General features: G+C 36.0%; 1 non-coding gene and 4 pseudogenes across 1 annotated transcript; all 5 read right to left on the bottom strand.

Annotated features, from left to right (window-relative positions):
* Nucleotides 1–6,021: 6,021 nt before the first annotated feature.
* On the bottom strand, nt 6,022–6,140 carry LOC127936608 (5S ribosomal RNA). The gene has a single exon (XR_008148299.1). It is a non-coding gene; the product is annotated as a 5S ribosomal RNA (ribosomal RNA).
* A 925-nt stretch (nt 6,141–7,065) lies between these two features.
* Nucleotides 7,066–7,184, bottom strand: LOC127936331 (uncharacterized; annotated as a pseudogene).
* A 784-nt stretch (nt 7,185–7,968) lies between these two features.
* LOC127937091 (uncharacterized) lies at nt 7,969–8,087 on the bottom strand (annotated as a pseudogene).
* Nucleotides 8,088–9,016: 929 nt separating this feature from the next.
* On the bottom strand, nt 9,017–9,135 carry LOC127937500 (uncharacterized; annotated as a pseudogene).
* A 787-nt stretch (nt 9,136–9,922) lies between these two features.
* On the bottom strand, nt 9,923–10,041 carry LOC127937590 (uncharacterized; annotated as a pseudogene).
* Between the last annotated feature and the right edge of the window lie 2,459 nt (nt 10,042–12,500).

Genomic DNA, 12,500 nt, shown 5'->3' with positions numbered 1-12,500 from the left:
CATAGCCAGTTTACACCATTTTCTTTCATTTCCAACATTGGATTCCCTCTTACAATCATTTCTATAAAATCATCCTCTTTGTTTTCCATTGAGAAATAATTCCATAACAGTCTCACAGAGTATTCCATCCTGTTTTTAAAGATTATCCACACATCAACATTTTTCCCATCATATTTCGCCATGTTTCTTCTCAACTATATTACATACTTTGCTATTGTTACACATAAATTAAAGGTATACATATTGCAGTCATTATGACCAAATAAAAACATTGTTTCCCACTTCTTTTGGTCCTCATCATACTTCCCCTCCAAAATTTCTTTTGCAATTTCCTTCATTTTTCTCATAAAATCATCTAACCTTTCACAATAAAAAAACAGATGTAACAGTCCTTCCTTTTCTTTCATACACACTTTACACTTTGCATCATTTTGAATTCCTATTTTATGTAATCTCATCTCTGTTAATATACAATTGTGTCTCAATAAATAATTAAAATTCTCTAAAATTGGTTCCATATATTTCAACCTCACGTTTCCCCAAATTTCATTTTCATTTAAGTCATCATATCTTTCTTTCCAGTAGTTCAAAGCTACTGGTTTTGTAAAAGCGATAGACCTAAAAATACTATACACATTCCTTACTTTGCATAAATTAAAATGAACGTTTTCCCCATTTAACCTTTTAAAAAATACATCTGGAAATTCATTCTCATCCCCACTCTCATAGTTTTCAATTCTTTCAATCCAGTCCTTTGGTATCGCTTTCTTTAAATCCTCATATTGTCCTTCTAACTTCCTTCTCCACGCCCTTTTGCCCCCCTCTCTCAATGCATCCACAACTGCCTGTAAAGGTACATAACCCTCTATCACCTCATACAATAGATCTTTTATTTGTCTCAAACCACAATCCCACCATTCTTTATAATACATGACCTTACCGTCCCTTATGATATTCGGATTTAAAAACAATGGTTGTTCTAAAAGCTGGGCCCTTCCTTTAGGTAAAATCAGTACATTTTCTAAAAATTCCCCCCATGATTCCAAAACCTCCACATAAAAACATGGCAGACCTTTTAACATCCAGCTTTTCATTTTCATCCATAAAACATTACATCCCATATTACATTTTTCCAGGTAATATTCCATGACTCTTTTCCAAATTACATCACTTTTGCTCTCTAGAAACTTCTGAACTGTTTTAATTCTCAGCGTTCTCATTCTTAAAAATGGATCTAAAAGTCCCAATCCTCCCTCCTTTAGGTTTCCAAGTAATGTATCATATGCAATCTTAGCCCTTCCATTTCCCCATAAAAACTTTAAAACCAATTCTTTCATTTTTTTGTAGTACAGATGAGGCAATGGGGTTACTCCCAACACATACCAGACTTTCGACAGCATCAATGAATTTATAATTAAAACTTTCCCCCTTAGCTTTAAATCTCTAATTTGCCAAAATCTCAGTCTTTTTCCAATTCCATTTAAAACACCTTCCCAATTCAAAGTGTCTGCCTTATTAGAATCAATACCAACCCACAACCCCAAAATCTTGATGTGCTGCATTTCCTCCTTGAATTGTATATGCTGCGGTATTTCCTCTACTCTGCCAATCCTCATACACACACTTTTCCCCACATTTACTTTGGCTCCCGACCCTTTACAATATCTTTCTAAAATCCCCATTGCCCTATCAATACTTTGGATGTCTTCTACCAACAAGGTTGTATCATCTGCATACTGATACACTGCTTCTCTTTGGAAATGGTTCTTTATTTGTATTCCTTTGATTTCTCTGTCTGCCTTAATAGCCAAACCAAGTGGCTCGGCTACCAGAGAGTAAAGTAAGGCAGACAGTGGGCATCCTTGCCTGATCGACCTTGTTGGTTGAAAACAATCCGTTAAAAAACCATTGCATTTTATGCATGTTAACACATCTGAGTAAAAAATCCAAATCCATTTTCTAAAATTTTCTCCAAAACCAAAAGCCTTAAGAACATCAAATAAAAACTCATGCTCTACCCTGTCAAATGCCTTTTCTAAATCCAGACTTATTAAAAATCCCCCCTTTCCCTTCTCCTTCATATAATAAATTGTGTCTCTTATACTTTTAACCACATCTACTATATCTCTTCCTTGCACCCCGTATGCCTGTGTTGTTTTTATTATTTTTGGTAAAACCTTTTTTAATCTGTTTGCTAATACTTTTGCTAATATTTTAAAATCTGTATTCAACATGGATATAGGTCTAAAATTTTTAAGATCTTTTGGATTACCGCTTTTTTTGTAAATCATTTTTACCATGCCGATCTTCATTTTTTCACTCAACACCCCCTTCTTGAAAATTTCTTCAAAAACTTCTTTTAAAATTGGCACTAACATTTCTCTAAAAGTTTTATAAAATTCATTAGTCAAACCATCCACACCAGGGCTCTTTCCAGGTTTTAACTGTTGAATTGCAATATCTATTTCTTCTTCCTTAATTTCTTCATCACACAAAATCCTGTCCTCACCTGTTAACTTAGATTTAATTTGTTTAATCAAAAACTCCTCATCATTTTTTCCTATACCTTGTCCCTTAAACATGTCCATGTAATATTGCTTTACTGTTTTCAAAATTTCTTTAGTTTCTGTTTCTATTTCCCCTTTTTTATTTAAGACTTCTTTCAATAGATCAGCCTTCTGCCTATTTTGTTCTAAATTAAAGAAAAATTTTGTGCATCTTTCTCCCTCTACTGCATATTTTGCTTTACTTCTTATAATTGCACCCTTACATTTTTCCTCTTCTAATATCTTTAATTTATCTTGTAGCATTATTATTTTTTCAATTTCCTCTTTTCCATTGCTTTCTGACACTTTACTTAACTCATTATTCAGGAGTTTGGTTAATTCGGTTTCCTTCTGTCTTTCTAATTTTCTGACATTTTTGCTGTATTCTATTGAAAATGTCTTTATTTCCCACTTAACACTATCCCACCATACTCTTTTCTCTTCCCTATACATTCTATTAATTTTGCTTTCTTCCACAATCCTTTTAATACTTTCCTGATATGCATTACTCTTTAAAATCTTTGCATTTAAAACCCACACTCCCCCTCCCCTTTTCACACTTGAAGAATCTAATGTTAAAAATAAGAGAGAATGATCACTAAGACCAACTCGTTTATAATAAACATTAGTAATATTCCCTTGCATTTCCTCTGTACATAAAATATAATCAATCCTACTTTGTTTCAGTTCTTTTAAAACAAATTGTCTTCTTGAAAATTGCCTACTCGTTCTATTTCTTTCTCTCCACACATCAATCAATTTAAAATCCCCCATCAGTTTGTTCAACTCCTCCCTTCCCTTATCAGTCTTAAAAACCATATTACTTGCTAAGTCTAATTCTGTAAAAACAGTATTAAAATCCCCCATTAAAATCACCCTTTCATTAATTCTTACATTTGCAGATATTGTTTTAAAAAATTCCACCTTTTGCTTTTCTTCATTTGGAGCATGTATGTTACATATTGTACATCTCTCATTTCCTTTTTCTATTTCAACAGCTAAACATTTCCCTGCTCCATCATTAAACACCACACTTTCTTTTTCACACACCTCTCTTCTTATTAAAATAGCAACCCCTTTCCCAGTTTTCTCTGTACCATTATTACAATGTATATTCCCATCCCATACATTTTCAAACCTTTTAACACAATAATTTTTCCAATTCGTTTCTTGTAATACAAATACATCCACCCCTCTACATAATTCCCTCATATTTTCAAATTTCTCCACATCCATTAAACCTCGTGCATTAAATGAAACAACTCTTAAAAACATAAAAACAATATAAAATAAATAATTAAAACATTTCATTTTTTTTTCAGTCATGCTCCATATCTCTCAGTACATCAAATCTGTTCTCACAACCCTCCTTGTCTTTTAATATTCCTTGCCTTAAAAATCTTTTCTTTGCAATGTCTATATTGGGTGTTACCTTTAAAGTTCTTCTTCTTTGTATTCCTTCTCGTTCTTTCCTACGTTTCTCTTCTCCTTTTCTCTCCATTCTCCTCTCCTGATAACCTTCCTCGTCGTTTTGTTGTTCCCCATGTTCCTCGCTCATATCCATAGTCTTTTGCACAGTCCATTGAGATGTTGTTATTTCTCCATCTAGTTCTTTCTTCTTTTCTCCTGTGTCCCCCTGATGTTCTTTCTCTCCATTGTCCTCTCTCAGTCCACAGTGTTTCTCTTCTCCTTTTATCTCCATTCTCCCCTCCTGATAACCTTCCTCATTGTTTTTTTGTTCCTCCTGTTCTTTGCTTATTTCCATGGTCCTTTGCACCGTCCCTTGTGATATTGTTTTTTCTCCATCATTTTCTTTTTCCTCTCCTCCTGTGTCTGCTTGATGTTCTTCCTCTTCATTTTCCTCTCCCAGTCCACAATCTTCCATCTCCTTGTTTAAAACATTGTCCATCTCGGTTTCCCTCTGCTTTTGCCCACCCACATTAACAACCATATCTGTTTCTTGTTCACTACTATTTTCTCCCTCCCCCATCCAACATTCGCACCTCACCAACACTTTCCTACATTCCGGGCACTTCACTGCATTGCAGCTTCTTGCCAAGTGCCCCTGCTCTTTGCACTGGTAACAAATAAAGTCCGGGCAATCTTTAAATACATGTCCTGGATCCATACACAATCTACAGGTTTTCACCTGCCGATCGTGTATAATCTGAAAGTACTGTGTGCCCTCAGCAGTCTCAAACTTGCTGCTATATGGTAGAGATACAACTTCCTTTGGGAACCTGACCTTTACATATCTCGTACCATCTGCTATTTCAGTACCCGGATATGTTCTTCTCTTAATGTTGGTTGAGGGAGTTACACCCCATGCCTCCAATTTATCTAATATATCCTGGTCATCAACATATGCAGGCAAATGCATAAAAGAAACAACATATTCTCTTACTTGTAGCTTTCTAATCTCACAAAATTGTTGCCTGATTCTTAGTCCATCCTCTAGCTTTTCACACTCCTCCTCATTTGATAATGTGATCTCGAATTCTTTGCCTTGTCTTGGTCTTATCGCCAAAATCTTTCCTCCTCCAATTTTTTCATTCACTTCTTTGATAATATCCTGCACCGATCCATCTCTCACCTCTGCCAGATCCACAATTACAGTTGCTTCCTTTGAATAAATAATCATTTTCTTTGCCTCGTTGTATCCAAGCCGTTGTCCTGTAGTGTTTTCCGTGTCAAAGTCCCTGCGTCTTTCTCCTGCCATTTCATTTCCATGTAATCAGTCCAATTTTGAAAAAATAACAAAACAAAACCTCCAAAAATAAAAATCCTCCCCAGACAGCCTAGGCTGCTGGGAAGTGTTTGAACTTAAAAACAAAACAAAACAGAAAAACAGAAAAAAAGCTAACTTTAAACAAAAAATGGGTTTACAAACAACAATGGTGAGCCTACTCTCACCCACTACTGCCACCTCACTTCCTGCTAGCACTCTAGCGTTGCCAGGTTGGTATGGCCGTAAGCGAAGACTGCTGCAAAGAGAATGCTATTTAAAGATCAGCCAATCTACTCGCCAGTACATTATATAAGTAGGAAAGAAAACCCAAAAGCTTAAAGCACCTAGTATTCCTAGGCGGTCTCTCATCCAAGTACTAACCAGACCGAAACCTGCTAAAATTTAGAGATCGGGCATTGACTCTATTTTTTGCCAAATTTATTATATACTAAGTGAAAAAATTCCAAAAGCGTTAAGCACCTGGTATTCCTAGGCGGTCTTTCAACCAAGTACTAACCAGACCTAAACCTGCTAAGATTCATAGATCGGGCATTGACTCTTTTTTTTTTTTTTTGCAAGATTATTATATAATTCGTGAAAAATATCCAAAAATTTAAAGCACCTGGTATTCCCAGGCAGTCTCCCATCCATGTACTAACCTGGCCCAAACCTGCTTATATTCAGAGATCGGGCATTGACTCTATTTTTTGGCAAAATTATTATATACTAAGTGAAAAATTTCCAAAAAGCTTACAGTACCTGGTATTCCCAGGCGGTCTCCCATCCAAGTACTAACCAGGCCCAAACCTGCTTAACTTCCGAGATCAGACGAGATCGGGCATAGCCAGGCTGGTATGGCCGTAAGCGAAGACTGCTGCAAAGAGAAGGCTATTTAAAGATCAACCAATCTACTCGCCAGTACATTATATAAGTAGGAAAGAAAACCCAAAAGCTTAAAGCACCTGGTATTCCTTGGCGGTCTCTCATCCAAGTACTAAATAGACCTAAACCTGCTAAAATTCAGAGATCGGGCATTGACTCTTTTTTTTTTTTTTTGCAAGATTATTATATAATTTGTGAAAAATATCCAAAAATTTAAAGCACCTGGTATTCCCAGGCAGTCTCCCATCCATGTACTAACCTGGCCCAAACCTGCTTATATTCAGAGATCGGGCATTGACTCTATTTTTGGCCAAATTTATTATATACTAAGTGAAAAAATGCCAAAAGCTTAAAGCACCTGGTATTCCTTGGCGGTCTCTCATTCAAGTACTAACCAGACCTTAACCTGCTAAGATTCAGAGATCAGGCATTGACTCTTTTTTTTTTTTTTTGCAAGATTATTATATAATTCGTGAAAAATATCCAAAAATTTAAAGCACCTGGTATTCCCAGGCAGTCTCCCATCCATGTACTAACCTGGCCCAAACCTGCTTATATTCAGAGATCGGGCATTGACTCTATATTTTGCCAAATTTATTATATACTAAGTGAAAAAATTCCAAAAGCTTAAAGCACCTGGTATTCCTTGGCGGTCTCTCATCCAAGTACTAACCAGACCTAAACCTGCTAAGATTCAGAGATCGGGCATTGACTCTTTTTTTTTTTTTTTTTTTTTGCAAGATTATTATATAATTCGTGAAAAATATCCAAAAATTTAAAGCACCTGATATTCCCAGGCAGTCTCCCATCCATGTACTAACCTGGCGCAAACCTGCTTATATTCAGAGATCGGGCATTGACTCTATTTTTTGGCAAAATTATTATATACTAAGTGAAAAATTTCAAAATAACTTAGAGTACCTGGCATTCCCAGGCGGTCTCCCATCCAGGCACTAACCAGGCCCAAACCTGCTTAGCTTCCGAGATCAGACAAGATCGGGCATAGCCAGGCTGGTATGGCCATAAGCGAAGACTGCTGCAAAGAGAAGGCTATTTAAAGATCAGCCAATCTACTCGCCAGTACATTATAAAAGTAGGAAAGAAACCCCAAAAGCTTAAAGCACCTGGTATTCCTAGGCGGTCTCTCATCCAAGTACTAACCTGGCCCAAACCTGCTTATATTCAGAGATCGGGCATTGACTCTATTTTTTGCCAAATTTATTATATACTAAGTGAAAAAATTCCAAAAGCTTAAAGCACCTGGTATTCCTTGGCGGTCTATCATTCAAGTACTAACCAGACCTTAACCTGCTAAGATTCAGAGATCGGGCATTGACTCTATTTTTTTTTTTTTTTGCAAGATTATTATATAATTTGTGAAAAATATCCAAAAATTTAAAGCACCTGGTATTCCCAGGCAGTCTCCCATCCATGTACTAACCTGGCCCAAACCTGCTTATATTCAGAGATCGGGCATTGACTCTATTTTTTGCCAAATTTATTATATACTAAGTGAAAAAATTCCAAAAGCTTAAAGCACCTGGTATTCCTTGGCGGTCTCTCATCCAAGTACTAACCAGACCTAAACCTGCTAAGATTCAGAGATCGGGCATTGACTCTTTTTTTTTTTTTTTTTTTTGCAAGATTATTATATAATTCGTGAAAAATATCCAAAAATTTAAAGCACCTGATATTCCCAGGCAGTCTCCCATCCATGTACTAACCTGGCGCAAACCTGCTTATATTCAGAGATCGGGCATTGACTCTATTTTTTGGCAAAATTATTATATACTAAGTGAAAAATTTCAAAATAGCTTAGAGTACCTGGCATTCTCAGTCGGTCTCCCATCCAGGCACTAACCAGGCCCAAACCTGCTTAGCTTCCGAGATCAGACAAGATCGGGCATAGCCAGGCTGGTATGGCCATAAGCGAAGACTGCTGCAAAGAGAAGGCTATTTAAAGATCAGCCAATCTACTCGCCAGTACATTATAAAAGTAGGAAAGAAACCCCAAAAGCTTAAAGCACCTGGTATTCCTAGGCGGTCTCTCATCCAAGTACTAACCTGGCCCAAACCTGCTTATATTCAGAGATCGGGCATTGACTCTATATTTTGCCAAATTTATTATATACTAAGTGAAAAAATTCCAAAAGCTTAAAGCACCTGGTATTCTTTGGCGGTCTCTCATCCAAGTACTAACCAGACCTAAACCTGCTAAGATTCAGAGATCGGGCATTGACTCTCTTTTTTTTTTTTTTTTTTTTTGCAAGATTATTATATAATTCGTGAAAAAATATCCAAAAATTTAAAGCACCTGATATTCCCAGGCAGTCTCCCATCCATGTACTAACCTGGCGCAAACCTGCTTATATTCAGAGATCGGGCATTGACTCTATTTTTTGGCAAAATTATTATATACTAAGTGAAAAATTTCAAAATAGCTTAGAGTACCTGGCATTCCCAGGCGGTCTCTCATCCAAGTACTTACCTGGCCCAAACCTGCTTATATTCAGAGATCGGGCATTGACTCTATTTTTTGCCAAATTTATTATATACTAAGTGAAAAAATTCCAAAAGCTTAAAGCACCTGGTATTCCTTGGCGGTCTATCATTCAAGTACTAACCAGACCTTAACCTGCTAAGATTCAGAGATCGGGCATTGACTTCTTCTTTTTTTTTTTTTTTTTGCAAGATTATTATATAATTCGTGAAAAATATCCAAAAATTTAAAGCACCTGATATTCCCAGGCAGTCTCCCATACATGTACTAACCTGGCGCAAACCTGCTTATATTCAGAGATCGGGCATTGACTCTATTTTTTGGCAAAATTATTATATACTAAGTGAAAAATTTCAAAATAGCTTAGAGTACCTGGCATTCTCAGTCGGTCTCCCATCCAGGCACTAACCAGGCCCAAACCTGCTTAGCTTCCAAGATCAGACAAGATCGGGCATAGCCAGGCTGGTATGGCCATAAGCGAAGACTGCTGCAAAGAGAAGGCTATTTAAAGATCAGCCAATCTACTCGCCAGTACATTATAAAAGTAGGAAAGAAACCCCAAAAGCTTAAAGCACCTGGTATTCCTAGGCGGTCTCTCATCCAAGTACTAACCTGGCCCAAACCTGCTTATATTCAGAGATCGGGCATTGACTCTATTTTTTGCCAAATTTATTATATACTAAGTGAAAAAATTCCAAAAGCTTAAAGCACCTGGTATTCCTTGGCGGTCTATCATTCAAGTACTAACCAGACCTTAACCTGCTAAGATTCAGAGATCGGGCATTGACTCTATTTTTTTTTTTTTTTTTTGCAAGATTATTATATAATTTGTGAAAAATATCCAAAAATTTAAAGCACCTGGTATTCCCAGGCAGTCTCCCATCCATGTACTAACCTGGCCCAAACCTGCTTATATTCAGAGATCGGGCATTGACTCAATTTTTTGCCAAATTTATTATATACTAAGTGAAAAAATTCCAAAAGCTTAAAGCACCTGGTATTCCTTGGTGGTCTCTCATCCAAGTACTAACCAGACCTAAACCTGCTAAGATTCAGAGATCGGGCATTGACTCTTTTTTTTTTTTTTTTTTTTGCAAGATTATTATATAATTCGTGAAAAATATCCAAAAATTTAAAGCACCTGATATTCCCAGGCAGTCTCCCATCCATGTACTAACCTGGCGCAAACCTGCTTATATTCAGAGATCGGGCATTGACTCTATTTTTTGGCAAAATTATTATATACTAAGTGAAAAATTTCAAAATAGCTTAGAGTACCTGGCAATCTCAGTCGGTCTCCCATCCAGGCACTAACCAGGCCCAAACCTGCTTAGCTTCCGAGATCAGACAAGATCGGGCATAGCCAGGCTGGTATGGCCATAAGCGAAGACTGCTGCAAAGAGAAGGCTATTTAAAGATCAGCCAATCTACTCGCCAGTACATTATAAAAGTAGGAAAGAAACCCCAAAAGCTTAAAGCACCTGGTATTCCTAGGCGGTCTCTCATCCAAGTACTAACCTGGCCCAAACCTGCTTATATTCAGAGATCGGGCATTGACTCTATTTTTTGCCAAATTTATTATATACTAAGTGAAAAAATTCCAAAAGCTTAAAGCACCTGGTATTCCTTGGCGGTCTATCATTCAAGTACTAACCAGACCTTAACCTGCTAAGATTCAGAGATCGGGCATTGACTTCTTCTTTTTTTTTTTTTTTGCAAGATTATTATATAATTCGTGAAAAATATCCAAAAATTTAAAGCACCTGGTATTCCCAGGCAGTCTCCCATCCATGTACTAACCTGGCCCAAACCTGCTTATATTCAGAGATCGGGCATTGACTCTATATTTTGCCAAATTTATTATATACTAAGTGAAAAAATTCCAAAAGCTTAAAGCACCTGGTATTCTTTGGCGGTCTCTCATCCAAGTACTAACCAGACCTAAACCTGCTAAGATTCAGAGATCGGGCATTGACTCTCTTTTTTTTTTTTTTTTTTTTTTGCAAGATTATTATATAATTCGTGAAAAAATATCCAAAAATTTAAAGCACCTGATATTCCCAGGCAGTCTCCCATCCATGTACTAACCTGGCCCAAACCTGCTTATATTCAGAGATCGGGAATTGACTCTATTTTTTGCCAAATTTATTATATACTAAGTGAAAAAATTCCAAAAGCTTAACCCTCTGGAGTCTAAGGGTATTTTTGGGGCCTTGAGAAGTTTTGTCATGCCCTGACATTTGTGCTTTTTTCAGTTTCTTATAAATATCTAAATGGGTAAAGTCTAATATCACTGTAATCAGCACAAACTGGGCTATAATAATATGTGAAATGCATGCATGTACATGATTGTATTTTTGAGAAAAAAAATGTTATGCATGGTTAGTGAAAAACTAAAAATGTTAAATCACTTGAATAAGGCAATAAAACACATACATAAAATTGGTTGCGGGAAAAGTTGAGAACTGGAGCTTGTAGCCTAGAATTTTTCTTTCTGAATGATGTGAAAATCATCTTGTTTACTCACTCACAGAAAACAATATATTGATTTAAATTTTCTAAAACACTTTTTGTTGGTAAAAGTCATATGCGAGTAGGCGTCAACTATCATGAATATCATTGTGATTTACACCAGAGAAGACAAAGGCCTGCATAATGAGCTGCATAATGAGCCTCTCATTCAACTGTGCCACTGTGAGGGAGGACTTACAAGAAAGAATTGTGAGAACAAAATAAAAGTATATAATTTTATGTTTGTAGTTTATTAAGAATATATTTAATTATCCTACAACATAATTTAATATCCACTTGGGGGAGCAGTTAAACAGTTTATTAGGAACAATCAAAGCTTACTTTCAAATTTTTTGGCATCCTTTCTCTAGTCACACAATCCTTCAGAAATCCTTTTAACAATCTTATTTTCTACCAAATAAACCCCATTTATTATCATCATTATTATTATTATTATTATTATTAATGTTGAAAAGAGCTGATAATATTTTTCAGGTTTTTTTAGGGGGAATAAATCGAAAGAACTGCATTGTTTTTACATTTGTTAGAGTTATCTCTATTTGTCACATTTATATTATTTACATCAAGCTTTTGAATGGTATAGTATAGTATTGTATATTGTTATTGAAACTTCATAATGTTTCACTTGATTATACATTTAGTCAGGAATTATAGTTTGGAAAAAGTATTTGGAAAAAGTCTAACTAGTAAAATGTTTACACGTTATGTTAAAACTAGTACAAATAAATAAAAAGAGACTTACTCATGTTTATGATCTCTGCTGAATAAAGCGCTTCATTCTTTTTTCTGAGGAAATCCATTTCTCAAATCCTCAATCACATCACATCTTTTTGGGGTGAATTATGTCTTATTCCTCTCATCGCGAAGCAAACAGTAAAATAAAAAAAAAACTTGAAGAACAGTCTCAATGCCTTTTCTTCTGTGTGGGCGTATTCAAGCCGCGCGCTTCAGTTTGAATCTGAATAGCGCGTTCAGCGCGGGGGCGTGGTCACATTAGATATAATGAGCGGAGATATGAAAAACAGACATTGCGTTGTTTTCATATGGATTACTTTATCTCAGAATATTTGTTTTCGGCAGCACTTGTTTAGTTTAAAAGTAGACATTCCAGGCTTTCTATGGATATCTCTCTCATGTCTCTTCGTTGAGTATTCACGGAGTTACAGTTCATTTTAATGAAATGTTTGTACATGACGATCAGCGGAGACAAAGACTGTAGACAGCGCACCTTGTTTGTTATCTTTATTTTATAAGTGCACAAAGGTTTTTTGTTATTATGTCTGTATCCAAAAAAAACTAGACCCTTTACAGA

The sequence above is a fragment of the Carassius gibelio genome, chromosome A19, assembly GCF_023724105.1.
Source record: "Carassius gibelio isolate Cgi1373 ecotype wild population from Czech Republic chromosome A19, carGib1.2-hapl.c, whole genome shotgun sequence".
Classification (NCBI taxonomy): domain Eukaryota; kingdom Metazoa; phylum Chordata; class Actinopteri; order Cypriniformes; family Cyprinidae; genus Carassius; species Carassius gibelio.
The sequence above is the reverse complement of the archived record's forward strand: the minus strand, read 5'-3'. Positions and strand labels throughout refer to the sequence as shown.